Below are 25,226 nucleotides of genomic sequence, written 5' to 3' on the forward strand. Positions count from 1 at the left end.
TATGTGTCAGCCCTGTGATGACCTGGCGACTTGTCCAGGGTGTACCCCGCCTTTCGCCCGTAGTCAGCTGGGATAGGCTCCAGCTTGCCTGCGACCCTGTAGAACAGGATAAAGCGGCTACAGATAATGAGATGAGAGACAATAAAGGTTTCCTGAATCAACATTTCAGCAACTTCAAATCTAATATTAGCGTCACCTGCTGCCGATTTTCTGAATCGAGCCAAAAAGTTCGTCTACTCCGCCAGCGCTGTCGTGATTGAAAAACACGTGACTGCATTCCTGCACACTGATTGGCCAAAGCTCGAACGGTGTTCGTGAACCTTACGTGCCGTGCTGTTTTACCTACAGACTGTTTAATTTGCAACCCTTCCATACCATGACACGGTGTGGTGTTGTGAGCCTTTAGTCCCGTTTTTAGTTACTCAATTTAACAGCTGATATTCAAAACACTGGTGTGTGGTTTCTTGCAGACGAATTCAACGTCACTCACCTTTCAACCAATCAGTGCGCAGTAATGCATCATGTGATTTCCAAAAATGGCAGCACTGGCAGAGTAGACTGGAAGTTTTCTTCTTAGTTTTGTGCGCGTGTGTGTGTGTGTGTGTGTGTGGGGGGGGGGGGGGGGGGGGGGGATTATCGACCATTTGGATCAAGATTATCGACTTTAACATGTTGGGCTGAATAACCTTTATTGATTCATGATCAGAATAAGGTTGGTAGACTGGCCGTGGAGCAAGCGGTTTATGAAATACATGACTTCTAAACACAGGAACCCCTAGCTTTGGGGATTTTTCCATGTCATAACGTGTAGGAAAAGACGACCAAGGAGGATTGTGCATTGGGGCATGTAGCAACTGTGGGAATAGTCCACTCTACAGCTGGTATGAGGGTGGACATTGGGTCTACAATGGGGCAATATCGTGTGCATCTGGAGTGTTTCTACAGTGGATGCAAGTTTCTAGAGTGAATTAAGAGGGTTTACAGTGGGGCTAATACGGTGTACGGTAGGATTTAAAAAAATAACAGCTTTCCAGAGAAGCAAATAAATGTATAGCTGATTATTTGCAATAAATTGGTTTTGCACATCCTCCTCAGTCTCTTTAGATCTGTACAGAACCAGACAAAAGTTTGGACACGCCTAATTCAGTGTTTTTCTTCTTTATTTTTATAAGTCGCTTTCTATCTTAAAGTACTGATTGATGTCATTTCTCTTTACTTAGCCAAGTGGTTCTTGACATAATATGGATCACTACAGTTGTGGAATAGGGCTATTTTTTTAAAGATTTTTTTTTTTGGGCTTTTTGCACCTTTATTGGATAGGACAGTGTAGAGACAGGAAATGAGCGGGAGAGAGAGACGGGGAGGGATCGGGAAATGACCTCGGGCCGGAATCGAACCCGGGTCCCCGTATTTATGGCCTCGTCTCGTCTTCTTCCGCTTATCCGGGAACGGGTCGCGGAGGCAGCAGTCTAAGCATGGAAGCCCAAACTTCCCTTTCCCCAGACACCTCGGCCAGCTCCTCGGGAAGAACACCGAGGCGTTCCCAGGCCAGCCGAGAGACATAGTCCCTCCAGTGTGTCCTGGGTCTTCCCCGGGGGCCTCCTCCCGGGGGGACATGCCTGGAACACCTCCCCAGGGAGGCGTCCAGGAGGCATCCGAAAAAGATGCCCGAGCCACCTCAGCTGGTTCCTCTCGATGTGGAGGAGCAGCGGCTCTACTCCGAGCTCCTCCCGAGTGACTGTGCTTCTCACCCTATCTCTAAGGGAGCGCCCAGCCACCCTGCGAAGGAAACTCATTTCAGCCACTTGTATCCGCGATCTTGTTCTTTCTGTCATTAACCAAAGCTCATGACCATAGGTGAGAGTCGGAACGTAGATCGACCGGTAAATTGAGAGCTTCGCCTTTTGGCTCAGCTCCTTCTTCACCACGACGGACCAGTAAAGCGACCGCATCACTGCGGAGGCTGCACCGATCCGCCTGTCGATCTCACGCTCCATCCTTCCCTCACTCGTGAACAAGATCCCGAGATACTTAAACTCCTCCACTTGAGGCAGGACTTCTCCACCAACCTGGAGAGGGCAAGCCACCCTTTTCCGGTCGAGAACCATGGCCTCAGACTTAGAGGTGCTGATTCTCATCCCAGCCGCTTCACACTCGACTGCAAACCGCCCCAGTGCATGCTGAAGGTCCTGGTTTGAAGAAGCCAACAGGACAACATCATCCGCAAAAAGCAGAGATGAAATCCTGTGGTTCCCAAACAGGATTCCTTCCGGCCCCTGGCTGCGCCTAGAAATTCTGTCCATAAAAATTATGAACAGAACCGGTGACAAAGGGCAGCCCTGCCGGAGTCCAACATGCACTCGGAACAGGTCTGACTTACTGCCGGCAATGCGAACCAGACTCCTGCTCCGTTCATACAGGGACCGGACAGCCCTTAGCAAAGAGCCCCGAACCCCATACTCCCGAAGCACCCCCCACAGAATACTACGGGGACACGGTCAAATGCCTTCTCCAGATCCACAAAGCACATGTGGACTGGTTGGGCAAACTCCCATGAACCCTCGAGCACCCTATGAAGGGTATAGAGCTGGTCCAGTGTTCCGCGACCAGGACGAAAACCGCATTGTTCCTCCTGGATCCGAGGTTCGACTATTGGTCGAATTCTCCTCTCCAGTACCCTGGAGTAAACTTTCCCTGGGAGGCTGAGAAGTGTGATTCCCCTATAATTGGAGCACACTCTCCGGTCCCCTTTCTTAATAAGAGGGACCACCACCCCAGTCTGCCACTCCAGAGGCACTGTCCCCGACCGCCACGCGATGTTGCAGAGGCGTGTCAACCAAGACAGCCCCACAACATCCAGAGACTTGAGATACTCAGGGCGGATCTCATCCACCCCCGGTGCCTTGCCACCGAGGAGCTTGCAAACCACCTCAGTGACTTCGGCTTGGGTAATGGACGAGTCCACCTCTGAGTCATCAGCCTCTGTCTCCTCAGTGGAAGACATGACGGTGGGATTGAGGAGATCCTCAAAGTATTCCTTCCACCGCCCGACAATGTCCCCAGTCGAGGTCAACAGCTCCCCACCCGCACTGTAAACAGTGTTGGCAGAGTACTGCTTCCCCCTTCTGAGGCGCCGGATGGTTTGCCAGAATTTCTTCGAGGCCGACCGATAGTCCTTCTCCATGGCCTCCCCGAACTCTTCCCAGTTCCGAGTTTTTGCCTCCGCAACTGCCCGAGCTGCAGCACGCCTGGCCTGCCGATACCCGTCGGCTGCCTCAGGAGTCCCGGAGGTCAACATGGCCCGATAGGACTCCTTTTTCAGCTTGACGGCATCCCTTACTTCCGGTGTCCACCACCGGGTTCGGGGATTGCCGCCACGACAGGCACCGGAGACCTTGCGGCCACAGCTCCGAACAGCTGCATCCACAATGGAGGTAGAGAACATGGTCCACTCAGACTCAATGTCCCCCGCCTCCCTCGGAAGCTGGGAAAAGCTCTCCCGGAGGTGGGTGTTAAAGACCTCCCCAACAGAGTGCTCGGCCAGACGTTCCCAGCAGACCCTCACCATACATTTGGGCCTGCCAGGTCTGTCCAGCTTCCTCCTCCGCCAGCGGATCCAACTCACCACCAGGCGGTGATCAGTTGACAGCTCAGCCCCTCTCTTCACCCGAGTGTCCAAGACATAGGGCCGGAGATCAGATGAAACGACTACAAAGTCGATCATCGACTTCCGACCTAAGGTGTCCTGGTGCCACGTGCACTTATGGACACCCCTATGCTCGAACATGGTGTTCGTTATGGACAAACCGTGACTAGCACAGAAGTCCAATAACAAAACACCACTCGGGTTCAGATCGGGGAGGCCGTTCCTCCCAACCACGCCCCTCCAGGTGTCACTGTCGTCGCCCACGTGAGCATTGAAGTCCCCCAGTAGCACAATGGAGTCCCCAGTCTGAGCACCCCTCAGTACCTCTCCCAGGGACTCCAAGAAGGCCGGATACTCTATACTGCTATTTGGCCCGTAGGCACAAACAACAGCAAGAGCCCTCTCCCCAATCCGAAGGCGCAGAGAGGCGACCCTCTCGTTCACTGGGGTAAACTCCAACACATGGCGGCTGAGCTGGGGAGCTATAAGCAAGCCCACACCAGCCCACTGCCGCTCACCATGGGCGACTCCAGAGAAGTGGAAAGTCCAGCCCCTCTCGAGGAGCTGGGTTCCACAGCCCAAGCTGTGCGTGGAGGTGAGCCCGACTATCTCTAGCCGGTACCTCTCAACCTCCCGCACAAGCTCAGGCTCTTTCCCCCCCAGCGAAGTGACATTCCATGTCCCAACAGCCAGCCGCTGTGTCCGGGGATCAGGTCGTCGAGGCCTCTGCCTTCGACTGCCACCCAATCCACACTGCACCAAACCCCTACTGCTACCTCTGTGGGTGGTGAACCCACAGGAGGTCGGGCCCACGTCACCTCTTCGGGCTGAGCCCGGCCGGGCCCCATGGGCAAAGGCCCGGCCACCAAGCGCTCACATACGAGCCCCAACCCCGGGCCTGGCTCCAGGGTGGGGCCCCGGCTGCGTCCTACCGGGCGACGTCATGGTCCTGGATTTTTTCTCCATAGGGGGTTTTTGGTGAACTGCTCTTGGTCTGGCCTGTCACCTAGGACCTGTCTGCCTTGGGAAACCCTAACAGGGGCATAAAGCCCCCGACAACATAGCTCCTAGGATCATTCAAGCACACAAACCCCTCCACCACAATAAGGTGGCAGTTCTAGGAGGGGCAGATTTATGGTATGGCGCCTTATCCACCTGAGCCACGACGCCCCCAGGAATAGGGCTATTTACTGTATTTATTTACCGTTTCTAACGTGAAAAATTGGTGGGGTTTTTTTTTTTTAACACTTTACCACATAATTTCACACATTCCAGATGTTATTTCTTAGTTTTGCTGTCTTCAGTTTTGTTCGACAGTGTAGAAAAATACAAAAGAACCTATGAATGAGTAGGGGTGTACAAACTTTTGACTGGTACTGTATATCGATCATCCTCCCTTTCCCCATGAACACCAGATTATAACATACATTAGTGCAGAACAATTACAACGAATTCCCAGTGGACATTTCATGCAGTATATATAATGGTAAACTCGACAGTCGGATGGGTTTATTGTTGGATCAAATGTTGATTGAGTGCAAGTTTCCAGCTGAAGCGCTTCAGGGATCAGAGCTGAACTCTGAATAAATCGATGACTGGCAAAAAGCCTCACATGCAGGCTTTTCTGGAAAAACAAGCACGATTTCTTTTTTGCGCTTTATTTTCCCAGTTTTCTCTCTCTCTGCCACCTGAGCTCAGCTGGAGGAGAAATACCGTAACCTCTTCTGCTCTTTGGACCAGCCTGATCCATCCTGATGCCTTACTTCTGGTTTGGAGTTCTTGTCACCTCACGCCTGCTGAGGTTGGCCTCAAGATGGTGTTAGAAAGCGTGAAGATGGCTCTGGACTGAAAATTGATAAACAGTTTTGCAACAATGGCTTAGGCCGACAGTTGCCATGATAATTACCTCCGCCTACTTTGCTGGAGGAGGTTATATTTGTGGCAGATCACAGAATCCAGGGACAAAATTTCATCTGTGCTGTATGTCGAGAATGTATAGCATATTTGACAATAAAGTTGACTTGACTTGAATTGTTCCTTGGCCCATGGCTCACCTTTCCTCCAAATTTCATCAAAATATGTGGCAGATCACAGAATCCAGGGACACATGTCGGCCCGGGGGCATTTTGAGTTATTGACAGATTCAGAAAGTACAGTTTCTAAGCTTTCCAATGATGCCTTCCATGTGGAGATCTGACAATATTTGAAGAATGTGTGGCCTTTTGAAAGTGTATACTTCTTAAAACAGAAAAGGGAGAAAATCGCCCTCAAAGTTTTTCATCTCAGCTACTCTGGGTGCAGGGCGGGCACATAATGGTGCTCATTTGCATGACATTAAGGAAAGCCCTACCCCCTACGAGCTAGCACGATACTACTTTCAGGTAAACAAAGATCACCACGTCAATTTTCCTTCCATGCAAAGTATGCCCAACACAATTATGAAGTACAAAAATAAGTCCTAAAGTATACTTTAACGTTTTGTGGTTGAAAAATTACTCACACCGTAAGAAAAGAAAGATAGCACGATGATGACACAACTAACACAACACTAGTTTCATGTAAAGCCTCGGTCACAACCGGCCGTACCGTGCTCCTACGGCCGGTCTACATGCAAAAAACGCAAGAAACGCACGGAGAGCGTGCATGAAACGCACGAGAGCGCGCGTGTGATGTGCTGATTTTCGAGCCGCAGACCGGCCGCAGAGGTTCTTTGTCATGTCAAACAAACTCTACGGGCGCTTACGTTTTTTTCAGGTTGCAAGACAAACTTACGGCCAACGCGCGTCTTTCTCCGTGAACAAAAAAAAACCGCAGCGATTTGGGAAACGCCAAAAATCACACGGCCAAAAAAAATCGCACGTCCGGTTGTGACCTAGGCTTAACCAAACCACAACACTCTCCGTTACATGCAAAAATAACCACACAGCCTTAGATTAATAAACTCTCCCCATCAGAAAGAGAAACGGCGCCTTGCACACACCAATGCCTCCGATGGAATGTAGTCCTAGAACGGTCCGTGTATCATCCGATCATTCAAGTATTCCATTCAATCTGGAAAACGAGGTTGCATTTTTTTTTTTTGCTAGAAATGGTTATCTCCGATGTAAATACCGAGTGTCTGTTTGCTTCGCAGTGTTTGCTCCTCTGTGCTCTGTTTAGTAACTCATTCCATAGTGAAATCACACGCCTGTATGCAGGTTAAGTAGCCATGCGCTCAGCTCGGATCATACAGCTGATTCGTGGAAAAAAAAAAAACAAAAGACTTAAATCATCATGTGAATGGGCCATATGGTAATTTACCCACACCCCCCAGCAGGCTACAGTCCTGACAAAAACGAGACAATTTTCAACAAAAATGTATGCTTTTCCAACAAAAAAATCTATTATCTGAAATACTGATTGCATTCTTCAAGATCTCAACTTGCACATGATGGAAAAAAACAAAAATCACAAATTTCGAAAAAAAAATGCTTCTTTTGCGATTATCTCGGGTTCGTTTCAGCCGACATGTGTCCCTGGATTCGGTGAGGGGTCACATTTTTGCTTCCATCTGTTTATCTGTTCCCAACATGACTCAAAAAGTAGTGAATGGATTTTGATGATCGGTGGACCATGGGCCAAGGAACATTTTTTTTTTAGATTTTGATACAAATCCAGATATGTATGTGGATCCAGGAATTTTTTTCTTGTCTTTTCCCAACGTCACTTAGAGATGAAAGTGGAGCAAAGAAAAAAAATCCTGAACTTTCGAAAGTCAAACTAAGATGGGGGGAGGGGGAACGTCCCCCGAAAATATTTTAATAACATAATACGCAAAACCCTGCATTCGAGTGAATTTTAGTACTTATTTTCACTAAAACAAGTTATAACTTTTAAGCCTTTTTCTTTCATGTACATTAATGATTCACATGTCAAAAATATCAAATTTAATTCCCCTCGTTAATGAGTAATTTTCAGGAGTGCATTTAGAAAACGCGGTGATTTTCCTGCTACACAGTTCATTACTTTGAAAAAAAAAATCAAACAGTTGAAGGTAAACTCAGCAAAATCCCAAAACAGTGCTGTTAAAAAGTAAAGGTCTGTTAGAGTTTCTAAAGCTTTCAGGTTTCAATGTTGGGGACGTTGAGCCTCGTTTATCAATCTTTTAGTAGAGTTGTGCGTTTGCAGAAGCTAAAGTGAACTAAACATTTCCAGTTCATATTTATGCGAGTTGAAGCCAATTGTTTACATTAGTTCGTATTGTCTGTAAATTTAAACACCAATGAATACTATATTTCTCATGCAAATCAGGGGCGTAGCTAGGATTTTTCGGGGGGAGGGGTCACACATTGACTGGCAGCCTGAGTGCATTATGTAACAAAAATAATTCCCATTGCTAGTTTTAGGCAGCTTAGAAACCGGCTCTTCCATTATTGCTGTTTCTTCCACGTTTTCTTGATGCGGTGTTCTAGAAACGGCACTAAAACTTAGCTTCGAAGCTGCAAAACGCAACTTTGATGGAAAAAAATATCCAATAAATTGCTTACCTCTCTTCACATTGAAAGAAGGAAGAAAGTTTCACTTGTTTTGACTTGGCGAATTATTAACACAAGAGGAAATACTTATAATTCGCAACTAAAAAGACTGCAGCTACACTGGCAGCTTGACCGTGCTTTCTAGTGCGATTGTGTTGTGCTCGCGCAGAACGATGTCAGTCCTGCACGCCTAACGAGCTCCGGCACGTGCGCCGTTAACAAAGAACACCTGTCTTTAATCAATGAACTATGTTTGAGCTATTTAAGGACCACGCCCATGCAAGGACGATGCAAAGTATTACACCGCGTCTAGGAACACAAAAAATCCGAAAAATAAATTTCTCCATTCGGAAAACCTGAGATCTTCAAGAGTTGTGTCAAATATCCAGATTTCCGGGTAAATCCGGAAGACTTTCATCCCTGGTAACTCAAAGCAGTGAACAGATTTGGATGAAATTTGGTGTACAGCTTTAGTATTATCCCAGGTTCAAATGACTGGATTCTGATGTTGATATGTGGCTTGGCGGAGGGATGTGCGCTACCAAGTGCCCTTCTAGTTCTAGGACTGCAGTTGCCATGAAGTTTTGCACTCAAGTCTCCATCAGTGAAGAGTTGATAACTTCATCAAAACAGACTCTCTCAACACAAGACCAATATTTACAACCACAAAATCCAAGCAAACCTAAAACACTCACCAATCCATGAATGAATTCATTTTCACCGAGTATTTCACAACACAACAAAAGAGCAGATTGCACCCACATTGCAGCTGAACTCGAGTTGAAAAAGGAAGTGTGCACGTTGAAAAACATCCATACATTAAAGTAAACATAAATTAATATCAGTTGGGAGGCCTCCGGTGAATTCATAGGGACTGACCCCCAACATTCAACAAAATTCTCCATCAGACACCAACATTCAACAACATTCTCCATAAAACCCCAACATTCAACAACATTCTCCATAAAACCCCAACATTCAACAACATTCTCCATCGAACCCCAACATTCAACAACATTCTCCATAAAACCCCAACATTCAACAACATTCTCCATAAAACCCCAACATTCAACAACATTCTCCATCGAACCCCAACATTCTCCATCGAACCCCAACATTCTCCATCGAACCCCAACATTCAACAACATTCTCCATAAAACCCCAACATTCAACAACATTCTCCATCGAACCCCAACATTCTCCATCGAACCCCAACATTCTCCATCGAACCCCAACATTCTCCATCGAACCCCAACATTCAACAACATTCTCCATCAGACAACAACATTCTCCATCGAACCCCAACATTCAACAACATTCTCCATCGAACCCCAACATTCTCCATCGAACCCCAACATTCTCCATCGAACCCCAACATTCTCCATCGAACCCCAACATTCAACAACATTCTCCATCGAACCCCAACATTCAACAACATTCTCCATCGAACCCCAACATTCAACAACATTCTCCATCGAACCCCAACATTCAACAACATTCTCCATCGAACCCCAACATTCAACAACATTCTCCATCGAACCCCAACATTCAACAACATTCTCCATCGAACTCCAACATTCAACAACATTCTCCATCGAACCCCAACATTCAACAACATTCTCCATAAAACCCCAACATTCAACAACATTCTCCATAAAACCCCAACATTCAACAACATTCTCCATCGAACCCCAACATTCTCCATAAAACCCCAACATTCAACAACATTCTCCATCGAACCCCAACATTCAACAACATTCTCCATAAAACCCAACATTCAACAACATTCTCCATCGAACCCCAACATTCAACAACATTCTCCATCGAACCCCAACATTCAACAACATTCTCCATAAAACCCCAACATTCAACAACATTCTCCATAAAATCCCAACATTCAACAACATTCTCCATCGAACCCCAACATTCTCCATAAAACCCCAACATTCAACAACATTCTCCATCGAACCCCAACATTCAACAACATTCTCCATAAAACCCAACATTCAACAACATTCTCCATCGAACCCCAACATTCAACAACATTCTCCATAAAACCCCAACATTCAACAACATTCTCCATAAAACCCCAACATTCAACAACATTCTCCATCAGACACCAACATTCAACAACATTCTCCATCGAACCCCAACATTCTCCATCGAACCCCAACATTCAACAACATTCTCCATCGAACCCCAACATTCTCCATCGAACCCCAACATTCTCCATCGAACCCCAACATTCAACAACATTCTCCATAAAACCCCAACATTCAACAACATTCTCCATCGAACCCCAACATTCTCCATCGAACCCCAACATTCTCCATTGAACCCCAACATTCTCCATTGAACCCCAACATTCTCCATCGAACCCCAACATTCAACAACATTCTCCATAAAACCCCAACATTCAACAACATTCTCCATAAAACCCCAACATTCAACAACATTCTCCATAAAACCCCAACATTCAACAACATTCTCCATAAAACCCCAACATTCAACAACATTCTCCATCGAACCCCAACATTCAACAACATTCTCCATCAGACACCAACATTCAACAACATTCTCCATAAAACCCCAACATTCAACAACATTCTCCATCGAACCCCAATATTCTCCATCAGACACCAACATTCAACAACATTCTCCATCAGACACCAACATTCTCCATCGAACCCCAACATTCAACAACATTCTCCATCAGACACCAACATTCAACAACATTCTCCATAAAACCCCAACATTCAACAACATTCTCCATCAGACACCAACATTCAACAACATTCTCCATTGAACCCCAACATTCTCCATTGAACCCCAACATTCTCCACTGAACCCCAACATTCTCCATCGAACCCCAACATTCAACAACATTCTCCATCAGACACCAACATTCAACAACATTCTCCATCAGACACCAACATTCAACAACATTCTCCATCAGACACCAACATTCTCCATCGAACCCCAACATTCAACAACATTCTCCATCAGACACCAACATTCAACAACATTCTCCATCGAACCCCAACATTCTCCATCAGACACCAACATTCTCCATCAGACACCAACATTCTCCATAAAACCCCAACATTCAACAACATTCTCCATCAGACACCAACATTCAACATTCTCCATCAGACACCAACATTCAACAACATTCTCCATCAGACACCAACATTCTCCATCAGACACCAACATTCTCCATCAGACACCAACATTCAACAACATTCTCCATCGAACCCCAACATTCTCCATCAGACACCAACATTCAACAACATTCTCCATCGAACCCCAACATTCTCCATCAGACACCAACATTCAACAACATTCTCCATCGAACCCCAACATTCTCCATCAGACACCAACATTCAACAACATTCTCCATCGAACCCCAACATTCTCCATCAGACACCAACATTCAACAACATTCTCCATCGAACCCCAACATTCTACATCAGACACCAACATTCAACAACATTCTCCATCGAACCCCAACATTCTCCATCAGACACCAACATTCAACAACATTCTCCATCGAACCCCAACATTCTCCATCAGACACCAACATTCAACAACATTCTCCATCGAACCCCAACATTCTCCATCAGACACCAACATTCAACAACATTCTCCATCGAACCCCAACATTCTACATCAGACACCAACATTCTCCATCAGACACCAACATTCAACAACATTCTCCATCGAACCCCAACATTCAACAACATTCTCCATCAATCACTAACATTTCTAAAGTTTAGTAAATGAATCCTTGTGAAAACAAACAAAAGCATTTTGGAAACAAAAACCGAGTCCAACACAACAATCCAGTGTCTGTTTTTTGGTGTGTGTTTGGTCCGTGTCCAAAAAGCCAACACTATACCCATTTCATCATGTTCAAAGTTCTGTGAAGTGATGTGAGCTAATGGCCATCTGTATTACTTATTTAATTAGCTCACTTCATAAACTATGATAGTATTTGAACACCCTCATTAGTTTACCTCAGCAAAAGGTTAAAGGAAATCAGTTTTTTGGACCCTGCCAGTTTAAATAACAAACGAAGTGGCATGTTGGTGTAAATTCTGCTTTAAAAGGTCATCAGTTTTTAATGTTGTCTCCAAAACGTTTTTCAGCAAACATGCCCAGCGATCAGGAGGATTAATGTAGTCATTGCCAAAAATCACTCCTCTGCCCTTGATATTTAAAATAGTCACAATTTTAATTAATCCATGACTCAGTAATTCAAACCAAAGGTGGGTGGAACATGAAGATTCAGGGACAGTAGAGTGCAGGGGTCAAACACGGGACTGGAAATTATAATGGAAGTGTTGGGAACATCCCAGGATGCCACGTCTGACAGGCCAATACCAGTACACATGACCCTCACCACACTGTCCTGGTGACGCCTCAGTGTCACAATGTGGAGGAGTAGGGTTGAGTAAGTCTTGGCACGCTTTTAATTAATTAATTAATTAATTAATTAATTAATTAAATTAATTGTGTGAATTTACAGATTAAATGCTGCAAAATATTACGCTCTGAAGTCAGACATTCCCAAGTCAATACTCCCGATTCTGAATCTAAACCCACTTCTGTCCCTTTAGCAAACTGATGTGTACGTACACACACACACACACACACGAATATCAAATGCTTAAAATGACATGACTTTAAAGCATGGACTGAATTTATTTCCTTCCTGTATTAAGGGAACGCAAACTTCGTGACTTGGCATTAAAACAACGATGCAGAATAAACAGCACAGGTGTAGAAAAGTCCAGAATTCCAGGGAGCTCAGTGTAATCTGAAACGCTGGACTTTTCTCCATCTTTACATTATATGCACCAAAAACACTTGTTCTGAGGGGAGTTCCACAAATCAGTTCTCCATTTCCGTGGTCCACTTTTATCCAGCGCGTGTACGTTTTTTTGCTGTTTGTGTTTTTTATCCCTTCCTTTTTACCTAGATGTGATCGGACATTGCTGCGTCAGCCACCTGATTACATCACAACTCAGGAAGTTGAGTTCGTCGAGACAGTTTTTTTTTTTTAAATATACTTGCATACAAGTCCGTAAATCAAACAATGGAAAGTTAAAATGCAATAAAAGAATACAAGTGAAATTAAAAGAAGTAAAATACATGAAATTAAGAAATGCAAGAATAGTCTAATAAGATAATTACAATAAAAACAACTAGAGGTGCTGTGCCAAGGGCACAGCGGTATCCCGTTTCCACACCTGAGGCCTTGGGACAAAAGGTCAAGGTCACAGAACTGAGAGAAATGAGGCCATTTGTCTGGAATCTGAGGACGAAGGGAAAAGGATACAACACTTCCATGGTTAATAATATGAACCAAGCTTTTGTCTTTCACCAGTTTCTTGATGCAGGCCAGTGAAAAATATGCAGGATCATTGATCTGACCCGTCAAGGTCACTCCAGGGCAAAACTGATGTTCCCAAATGAAAACCAACATATATGACTTCCAATTAATGATCAATAGGAACTACGGGCCTCATCTTGCTCCGTTTGAGATATAGGCCATTGAAAGTGTGACCTAATATTGACCTAGGTCAAAAGGTCAAGACTATAAATATGCATTAAAATGTTTTTCCCGATGGCAAAGGAGCAAGGCTAGCTCAAAGACCATGAAAAATAGACAAAACTGACTTTACTACACAGTCACCTAACTGACAAGTTGACCTAACTCTGGCAAAGGGTCAAGGTCAGAGGTCAAAGGAGTGCAAAAAAGTATTACGGTATAAGGGCCACGGAAGGTGGCATGAAAGAATTGTGTCTCGCTTGTCCTGGTACTGCAGCAGGTGGTCCCATTCACAGCCATTCCTGAAAGTTTTATGACGTCATGCAGGATATGGAGATCACAGATGGTCGCTACCTACAGGCACACCGAGTTTCAGCCAGACATCTTGAAAACCGAGTGAGAAATGACCCTCGTCTAACTACTACGACATGTACACTAAACCCAAGCAATTTCAAGATCCCCTTTACACTGGAGTTACACTGCAACTGTAATATAAAACTCTTACGACGAATTTTCGCAAAAGTTTGTGTGCCCCGCCTTTAATGACAATGAATCAGTCTTCAAAAACCATTACTGAGCCATACGCTCCTCTTCCCACCAGAGACAAACAATAAGTAATCAAATCCGCTGTCAAGTTAACAATACGTGTTGGCACCATAAAACAAAGGCTTAACGAGCCTCGCTTACGGGTCGATCACTAACAATTATCATGAAGAGTGATCACTGGCTTCAAAAAATCCTTGAAAAGGACTTTGATTTTATGAGCTAAAAGCAGTTTTATTTGAGTCTTTACTCCGTAAGCATTTGTCATGGCTACTCGATGTCATGTCCATGCACTCGGAGTGCGCACACAGCGCCATTCGGACTAATTACTGTCCCATGCACCTGTTCCGGATTAAAGCGCAATCACAGCGCATGCTTATCAGGACTCCCTAAAAAACACACAGACTTTGTGAAGTACAGTGCTCAGCGTAAATGAGTGCACCCCCTTTGAAAAGTAATATTTGAAACAATACCTCAATGAACACAAACAATTTCCAAAATGTTGACAAAGACAAAGTTTAATATAACATCTGTTTAATTTAGAACGTGAAAGTAAGGTTAATAACTTAGATTACACATTTTTCAGTTTTAATCAAATTAGGGTGGTGCAAAAATGAATACACCCCACAACAAAAACTACAACCCCGATTCCAAAAAAGTTGGGACAAAGTACAAATTGTAAATAAAAACAGAATGCAATGATGTGGAAGTTTCAAAATTCCATATTTTATTCAGAATAGAACATAGACGACATATCAAATGTTTAAACTGAGAAAATGTATCATTTAAAGAGAAAAATTAGGTGATTTTAAATTTCATGACAACAACACATCTCAAAAAAGTTGGGACAAGGCCATGTTTCCCACTGTGAGACATCCCCTTTTCTCTTTACAACAGTCTGTAAACGTCTGGGGACTGAGGAGACACGTTGCTCAAATTTAGGGATAGGAATGTTAACCCATTCTTGTCTAATGTAGGATTCTAGTTGCTCAACTGTCTTAGGTCTTTTTTGTCGTATCTTCCGTTTTATGATGCGCCAAATGTTTTCTATGGGTGAAAGATCTGGACTGCAGGCTGGCCAGTTCAGTACCCGGACCCTTCTTCTACGCAGCCATGATGCTGTAATTGATGCAGTATGTGGTTTGGCATTGTCATGTTGGAAAATGCAAGGTCTTCCCTGAAAGAGACGTCGTCTGGATGGGAGCATATGTTGCTCTAGAACCTGGATATACCTTTCAGCATTGATGGTGTCTTTCCAGATGTGTAAGCTGCCCATGCCACACGCACTAATGCAACCCCATACCATCAGAGATGCAGGCTTCTGAACTGAGTGCCGATAACAACTCGGGTCGTCCTTCTCCTCTTTAGTCCGAATGACACGGCGTCCCTGATTTCCATAAAGAACTTCAAATTTTGATTCGTCTGACCACAGAACAGTTTTCCACTTTGCCACAGTCCATTTTAAATGAGCCTTGGCCCAGAGAAGACGTCTGCGCTTCTGGATCATGTTTAGATACGGCTTCTTCTTTGAACTATAGAGTTTTAGCTGGCAACGGCGGATGGCACGGTGAATTGTGTTCACAGATAATGTTCTCTGGAAATATTCCTGAGCCCATTTTGTGATTTCCAATACAGAAGCATGCCTGTATGTGATGCAGTGCCGTCTAAGGGCCCGAAGATCATGGGCACCCAGTATGGTTTTCCAGCCTTGACCCTTACGCACAGAGATTCTTCCAGATTCTCTGAATCTTTTGATGATATTATGCACTGTAGATGATGATATGTTCAAACTCTTTGCAATTTTACACTGTCGAACTCCTTTCTGATATTGCTCCACTATTTGTCGGTGCAGAATTAGGGGGATTGGTGATCCTCTTCCCATCTTTACTTCTGAGAGCCGCTGCCACTCCAAGATGCTCTTTTTATACCCAGTCATGTTAATGACCTATTGCCAATTGACCTAATGAGTTGCAATTTGGTCCTCCAGCTGTTCCTTTTTTGTCCCTTTAACTTTTCCAGCCTCTTATTGCCCCTGTCCCAACTTTTTTGAGATGTGTTGCTGTCATGAAATTTCAAATGAGCCGATAATTTGCATGAAATTTCAAAATGTCTCACTTTCGACATTTGATATGTTGTCTATGTTCTATTGTGAATACAATATCAGTTTTTGAGGTTTGTAAATTATTGCATTCCGTTTTTATTTACAATTTGTACTTTGTCCCAACTTTTTTGGAATCTGGGTTGTACTCCATCTAGTACTTTGTATGGCCTCCATGATTTTTAATGACAGCACCAAGTCTTCTAGGCATGGAATGAACATTGTTGAAGAATGGAAAAAGATTGATGTTGCAAAATGTCGCCAACTTGTTCATTCCATGCCTAGAAGACTTGGTGTCGTCATTAAAAATCATGGAGGCCATACAAAGTACTAGATGGAGTAGTTTTTGTTGTGGGGTGTACTCATTTTTGCACCACCCTAATTTGAGTAAAACTGAAAAATGTGTAATCCAAGTTATATTATTAACCTTACTTTCCCATTAGAAGTTAAACAGATGTTATATTAAACTTTGTCTTGTCAACATTTCGGAAATTGTTTGTGTTCATTGAGATATTGTTTAAAAATGTTACTTTTCAAAGGGGGTGGACTCATTTATGCTGAGCACTGTATACACGCTGTACCTATTGTCTCACATTACCAAGCCTTTGTGCTGTGTATTGCTTGACTGTCTGTCTTCTTTTTTATTTTGGACTTTGCCTTTGTGAATACCTCCGATATTCTGTTTGTGCCTCGCTTGACCATTGCCCGTTCCACAGTCCTGCCTTTGTCTTATGTTTTTTAACTGTTTGCCTGCCCGTTTTTAAATAGAACACCCTTCCTGCAATTACATCCATCATCCACCTCCATTACATCACCCTCGTAAATGTAAGATACTCTCTGTCAAAGACACACTTCATATCCTGGAGTGTGTAAAGCAATGAATTTGTCTAAAGAATATGGTATCCTGACAAACTCAGTTTCAACTTTTAAAGCAAAAGAGCACCAAGACTTCGTCCATAACTGCAATCAACAAACATTATGGGCTAAAAAGAAAGATTTTGCAAGCAAACAGTGAGTGTGACTTCTTTCCTTTACTTTCTAAATATGTAAGTGAATTAAGTGTAAATATAAATTAAACACAGTTGGTCTTGTTTTACCCAAGAGTGAGTGTTTGGTGTGACAAGTAGCTCCATTTCAGTATAACAAACTATTTAGACGTCCCCAAAGAAGTTCATTACAGCAGGATTGGAGTGTAAAATCAAATCAAACATTCAAATATACAAATTCATTAAGCTGTATTTAAACTTGAATCAACTTTTATTTTTTGGTCACGGCCCCAGAACACCTCATTTTCTCCATTCAGGTCTTCATCAAAAGTTTTTCAATTGTGAAAATTTGTTTAACAGACAAATCAAGAATTAAATTAAAATTTCTTGATACCCAAATATCCAGTTTCGGGATTCGCCAAGTTACGAGCCAACTGTATTGGATTAGATCTGATATTTTTCAATCTGGTCCACTGACTTCAACACTTATATGACATGCACATAATAAAAGCTCGCTGGTATCAACACACATTGCCAGCACATGCTGATCTTAAAAATATAATCGCGGGATTGGTTTGTGCCTGGGACGGTAGCATACGCTTGGGATGAACCAAGTATATAACATGAAAACGAGTGTTTGAGTGTGAAATACACCACTCATTTTTCATCCGAGCTCCATCCAGGACATGGAGAACCAAAACCATGATATAAATCTGTGTCACTCGTGAGGAAATCGATGAATTGTTTTGATAAATTTGGGGATTTTGTTTGTGACTGTGTCGATATAATAAAAATAAAATCACACATTGGCTTGAAGATATGGAGTTTATCTTCTCGTGTTGAAAAACTCGCATTTTTCATTCAATACACATCACGGATCTGAGCAACATATTTAAATAATATTGGCTGGTGTTGAGTGGTCTATCAGATATATTCCATTCAGCTAGCATGATACTGAACGAGTCGAAGACGAGGAGCTGAATGGAATACATCTGATAGACCACGAAAAAAAAGGCATTATTATTTATACATCCACAAAAGTCTTCCGTATTTAACGAAGCAAACCTGGCGGCTATGTTCATTTGTTTACAAATTGTCAGCGTCACTCGCTAGCGCAGGAGTTTTGTGTGTAATACACATCTAATGGCGTAACTATGACAGTTTACCGCAGGCGCCGCCGGCAAACAAAGAAATGTCTCTGCGCATGCGCATCAGAAAACTCTCATTGAATATTCGCATCAGCTCTGACGTATGATGTCATGTTGTCTAGACAACTATGCAATATCGTAAACCATATTCAACGCTGATTCTCAATTGGGTAGAGTGATGTAATACACGTAGGATAAGCGACATGCTAACAATATTGCATGCTATCAAACCAAATGAATGAAACCCGCTAGAAGGGAACAGAATACATTTTTATTCCATTGAAAAAAAAAAAAGTGTCCTGTACGTATAATTTCTGATATTTCTTTCCAATGACGTCACTCCCAACGTTTTCCCGCTGACTAGAAGCACGCTGTCAAAATGGTGAACCAGTTCAAAATTAAAATTCTTTTGACTAGCTTGCGCATTTTTTGTGGCCGTGTCCATATAATATCGAGAGCATTACACTGTGGTGCCAAGTTTATCTTCTCGTGCTGAAAATTTTTTTCACTCGTTCGCTTCACTCACTTGTGAAATATACATTCACTCCTCAAAGAAAAACTTCATATCTTGGCACAACCGTGTAATATCCTTTCTGTAATCAGACCTCTATCTGCTGCCCAGTTCTGACGGGTTTATATTCGAACCATCGAGCCTGTCCTCTGGTATCACTAACGGTGTCAGTTACTCAGGTGAAAATGTCCTCTATGAAATCAAAGCCATCATTCACACACCTTTTAACATTCTCACACTCACTTCCTGCCTTGCAAAATAACTTCATCTACAGGAAGTTATCAAGATCTGACAGGGCAATCCAACTCCATCTGGGCTCACGAGAGAGAGAGAGAGAGAGAGAGAGAGAGAGAAGCTGCTTAAACACACAAGAATTGACAATAAATTGCTCAACATTTCAATTACGATGATCACACTGGGGTTTTGAAGTAATTCATTAGTACAGACATGACTTCATTACTTCACAATCTAGGTCATTAGCCCAGTCTGTATTTATGAGGTTGATATTACTGTACGTTATTTGAAGTAAAGTGAGTCATGAAGTCTATTTTGCTCTTGTTGCCAAGGGCAGGTTTGTTCCTGCTGAAAAAATTGCCAGGGCTTTGCAAACTTTATTTGGTAATGAATGAATGAATGAGACGGACCTAATGAGCAAGCCAAAGGCGATATGGCAAGGATTTATCCTCTTCACATGAGCGTACAGCTTAAAAGCAGCATTTGCTCCCAGCTTGCTGTAAAAATAAATATTTCACAGATTTTTTTTTTTTACTTACTAGTTCGTTTCATTTTGATTGGTTAAAAGGTGCTGACTGATTTTCTCTACGAGAAGCTCTGACAGTAATGCTGACTGCAAGGCAAACCACAGGTTGATATTAATGCATTTATTCCAATACGTTATCGTTTCCGTAGCAACAACTTATGCAGACACTTGTATGGTGTACATGCCACATAATCTCTTCATAATAATCAACATATTAAAAGCTTTATTTAATAAAGAGAAATACAACCGGTGAAAGTTCTTCGTAAGAGTTTTTCTGAGAGAGAGAGAGAGAGAGAGAGAGAGAGAGAGAGAGAGAGAGAGAATGACTTCAGTCACAGGAAAGTCATCAGGATGGGGGTTCTTCAGTAACCAGCTGGATTTCTTAACGTCAACGTGTTTAATTAACATCCCAACTGTAACTAGATAAATGTATGATGTGTGGTTGGTGGGCATGATGCATTGTGCAATGATGTTAGGTTAAAGTGCCATTCCACCATTGGATGTATTCTTTGGCATAAAATACAACCTATTTTATGATAACATGACTAGGCAGAGAAATCTTTTAGCTTCAAAATGATATATCAAACATAATTTTTTGACAACGACAAGTATATTAATTTTGCGACCAAAGTCACCTACCCTTTTAATTTCCGCGCGGTAGTGAAACGTGATGTCATCGGCAGGTTCCCCTTCTTGTGTACCACGTGTCGGTCTATTTTTAGACCAGGAAACCCCCAAAGTGAGAGAGTCATTTCTCCTCGTATATGGGGGCCAAAAAAATTGCGAAAAATTTTGAGTTAATCTTTCAGTTAGCTACATTTATTGGTATTATTTTTATCGCGTTCTATCCGCCATTGCTGATATGTGCCACGTCACACGTCACGTGGTACACAAGAAGGGGAACCTGCCGATGACATCACGTGCGGAAATTAAAAGGGTAGGTGACTTTGGTCGCAAAATTAATATACTTGTTGTCAAAAAATGTTTGATATATCATTTTGAAGCTAAAAGATTTCTCTATCTAGTGATACCATTTATACATGTTGTCAAAATATATTGTATTTTATGCCAAAGAATACATCCAATGGTGGAATGGCACTTTAATATGGGACGGCCTTGGGCTGAGGTGGCCTTGAGCGAGGCACCGAATTCCCAACTGCTCCCCGGGTGCTGTTAGCGTGGCTGCCCACTGCTCTGTGTGTGTGTGTGTGTGTGTGTGTGTGTGTTTTCACTGCTTCAGATGGGTTAAATGCAGAGAGGAAATTTCACAAGTGTGATATGAATAAAAGTTGTGCCTTCTTTCTTTTCTTTCTTCTGTATCACGATACAAATTTATGACAATTCAAATTGATTAAAAAAAAAAAGGCTGTGCAATCTCAATTTTTCCTGGCTGTAATTACCTTGTTGAGACAGCAGAGGGCACAATAACATACAATCGCAGGAATGCATATGACTTCACCTGGGGTGAAAGTAAAACAGCTCTAATGCCACAAAAACGGATCTAAAATGGGAGAGCGCTGTTGTGTGACTGACGATACAAACAGATTTAACAAGAAATCAGAGCTCTTTTTTACAGACTACTGACATTTATTTATTTATAAAAAATATTGTGGGGAAAATTGAATCATGAACCCAATATTGTGAATCGATTCATGAATTGAGTGAACAGTTACAGACCTAGTGGATGGCAAATTACTGTGGTACGTACAAGAGAGAGGGGGAAATAAATAAATAAAAATTTAAAAATAAAATTTAAAAAAATCCCACCATGAGATGTGCTGTTGATGCAAAATAATCAACTTTAGGGTGTTAACGGTAACTAGCACTGGGTCACATTACACCATCCCAATGTTGATCTTTTTCCTACAACAGTTCATCCATTTATGTCTTAATCCATTACACAATCCATTCGCGATTCCTGAAGAATTAAAAGCTTTAAATTCAAACCTCAGTTAAAATGTATTCATTCAGCCCTCATTTTAACTGCCTTAAAAGCTCATTAATTATAGTCATATAGTCATAGTCTTATCCAGAGGACTGAGTTGGCTTAGTGGTTAGTGTGTCCGCCTCTCGACCGGGAGATTGCAATTTCTACTCGCGGTCGGATCATACCAAAAAGACAATCATAAAAATGGTACCTACTGCCATCTGGCAAGGCACACTGCAATACAGATGCGAGTAGAGAAGTCAAACTCTCGCGGTTACCAAAGGACCCGCCCCCACTGTAACCCTCGCTGTATAGGCGAGAGGCCAAGGGCTACGGAAACTGAGGTCGGCGCTACACCCATATACCTCAAGGAGCTGGTTAGTACTGGGACAGGAGACTGCCTAGGACGAACAGATTCTGGTGTGGAAGGGACTTATCCAGAGGGACATACAACGAGCATATACACATACTGGTGTGTACTAGACCCCGAAGCCGTTTGTTTTCAGGATAATGGCTGGCTGATGAAATTATTGGCTGGCTAGCTGACTCAGCCAAAACCTTAATGGCTGCTGCAGCCACCAAAATGTTTATGGCTACAAATGGCTGATACTGGACGTCACTGTGTGGCATATATCCGGGCGAACGGATCAAACAAATGGGGGGAATAAATAGCAAATTACCACAGGTCCCCTGGTCTCTTACTTCATTGTAAATATAAATCTAGCAAGATTGTAGTTCAATGCTAATAATAAGCTAATCTGGATTGTTCGAGGAAGGCATCTAGCTATCTACTCTCACTAGCAATGACCAGTGAAGGACTGGCAGCTATCTTACTATGATGAAAGTAGAGTGGTGGAGTACTTTTTTTTTTTATCAATCTCGAAGTATGTGAAACAAACAAACAAACAAAAAAAAAATACCTTTACACTTTCCCTCAGCAGCGGCAAAGAATGCAGCCATCTCGTCGATATCGGAGTCGATTGATGCTCTGGGTGGGTTCCCGGGTTCCCCAGTGTATCGTGGTAACGGTGTGAGGGGCGGGAAGCCAGACAGGTAGTCACAACGGCAAGCTTGTGGTGGCTCTCTGTGCTGTGATATCAGTTCTAAATCTCTACAGTGTATGCCTATACGTCTCTATTGTGTTACTACTAGTGTGTACAGTTGATCATGTTTGTGTCACTTTTCTTGTAGCTCATGATGTGGATAAACCCATTATTTGATGTACACAATTCTTAGTGGCTCAGCCAAATTTTATTAAATAGCGGCTCAAATTGGCTTACAAAATTATTGGCTGGCGGCGGCTCAAATTCTAAATGGTGGTTTTAGCGGCGCCTGGCGGCGGCTTTGGGGTCTAGTGTGTACACCTGGGCAGTTGGGGGTTAGGTGCCTTGCTCAAGGGCATTTTACCCATGGATTTTTCCTGCTGGTGCAGGGAATTGAACTGGCAACCCTTTGGGCCCAAGGCTAAGATTATAGTAACACAAACATAAATGTTAACCTGTAGAATGAACTTTAGTAATAGTGTTGCACATTTAAATAAGGCTCATTACTCTGAATTTCTAACCAGGGCCATTTCATGCCAAATCAAACAAATTCCATGATCTCCTACACTCTTTGGCCTTGGATTGTCTTCATTTTGCCACTAAATGAACAAATCTGAAGTCTGATCTCCCCCTCAAATGGTTTCCGAGTTCTGCGGGGCCCCAAAATGGTGGCTGTGAAATTTGACACCATGTTCAAAACTCAATATTGAATCCAGAGACGTAGACATTCCAGCACTACACAACGCTGCACTAGAAGGTCACACACAATACAAGGGAAATGTAACTGAAAACAGTAATGAGAGCAGGACAAGGAAAGGACATTGGGGTTAAGAGGTGCTTATTTTCTTTGATTAGAAATCAAATCAATGAGTCACATCTGTGGTTTCTAACCAGTCAGTCAGCTGAAGAAGCCTGCCGTTGGAGGTGAAGGTGGTAACGATTTGCCCCTCATGACCTCCACTGGGGCAAATACAGGCTCAGACAATGCAGAACGGGCCGCGAGACACCAGCTTTTAATTACCAACAGCAGCAGGAGTATGTAGGGAATATAAATAACACCAATTATTAAATAAGCATCAAAACACACCAGAGACCACAAGTGGACAAAAGAAGGACAGACAGAAAGATGTCTCCACTCACTCACTGACTCTCTCACACACCTGGTTTTATTTACCAAAGCATGAAACACTAAATTGAAACGTCCCCTTCAACAAAAGGCAAAGAAAGAAACAGTAAGGCTCTTCCTCTGAGCATGGTTTCTAAAAAATATATAGTTTGACAATTCTTTAGCATTCGTGGCTTTAAAGGTGTGTCTTGATCCCAACAATACACCTTGTTACATTAAGTATCAAAAGCATCACCGTTTTTCCACACGACATCGCTCCTGAAATCTCTATTCTGATTGGTCAGCAAGTGTTGATTAATTTCCTACAACAGCAGCTCTGACAATCGTGCCAACCGTAATTCAAGTCACAGATTTATAGTTGTCATGTGCTCCATATACAGCTCTGGAAAAAATGAAGAGACCACTGCAAAATTATCAGTTTCTCTGGTTTTACCATTTATAGCTCTGTGTTTGAGGAACATGAACATTGTTTGTTTTATTCCATAAACTCCTGACATTTCCCTCAAATTCCAAATAAAAATATTGGTCACTTGGAGCATTAAATTGCAGAAAATGACAACTGGTCAAAATAAAGATCGAGTGTATTCAGACCTTGAATAATGCATAGAAATCAAGAGTATATTCAATTTTAAAACAACTCAATACTAATGTTTGAACTTGGGAGGAGTTCAGAAATCCATCAGTTTGGTACAATAACCCTGACATTTCAACACCGCTGTCATGCTCTCCACCAGTCCTTCGCATTGCTCTTGGGTGACTTTATGCCCCTTCTAGAGCAAAAGTTCAATCAGCTCAGCTTTGTTTGATGGCTTGTAAGCATCCAATTTCCTCTTGATCACATCCCAGAGGTTTTCAATAGGGTTCAGGTCTGGAGATTGGGCTGGCCATGGCAAGGTCTTGATCTTCTGGTCCTCCATCCACACCTTGATTGACTTGTGTGTGGTATGGAGCATTGTCCTGCTGGAAACCCCAATCCTCAGAGTTAGGGAACACTGTCGCAGCAGAAGGAAGCAAGTTTTCTTCCAGGATAACCTTATACGTGGCTTGATTCAGGTGTCCTTCACAAATAAAAATCTGCCCCATTCCAGCGTTGCTGAAGTACCCCCAGATCACCAATCCTCCACCAAATTCCACAATGGGTGTGAGACACTGTGGCTCGTTGGCCTCTCCAGGTCTCTGTCCAACCATTAGATGACCAGGTGATGGGAAAAGCTGAAAATTGGACTTTGAGATGACGACCTTCCAGTCCTCTACAGTCCAATCCTTATGGTCTTTGCCACACCTCAGCCTGGCTCTGCTTTGCATTGATGAAGGGCTTTTTTCCCCCCTTTTTTAAGCTTTGCATGAGCTTCAACCCTGCCAGGAGAAAC

The 25,226-nt window shown here is 43.1% G+C and overlaps 1 protein-coding gene across 6 annotated transcripts in view; it reads right to left on the reverse strand.

Moving 5' to 3' along the window:
• Positions 1-25,226, reverse strand: part of znf385b (zinc finger protein 385B) — a 520,848-nt gene that overhangs the window by 416,912 nt on the left and 78,710 nt on the right. The gene's annotated exons all lie outside the window — the stretch shown is intronic.

Source organism: Neoarius graeffei, chromosome 9 (assembly GCF_027579695.1).
Source record: "Neoarius graeffei isolate fNeoGra1 chromosome 9, fNeoGra1.pri, whole genome shotgun sequence".
Lineage (NCBI taxonomy): Eukaryota > Metazoa > Chordata > Actinopteri > Siluriformes > Ariidae > Neoarius > Neoarius graeffei.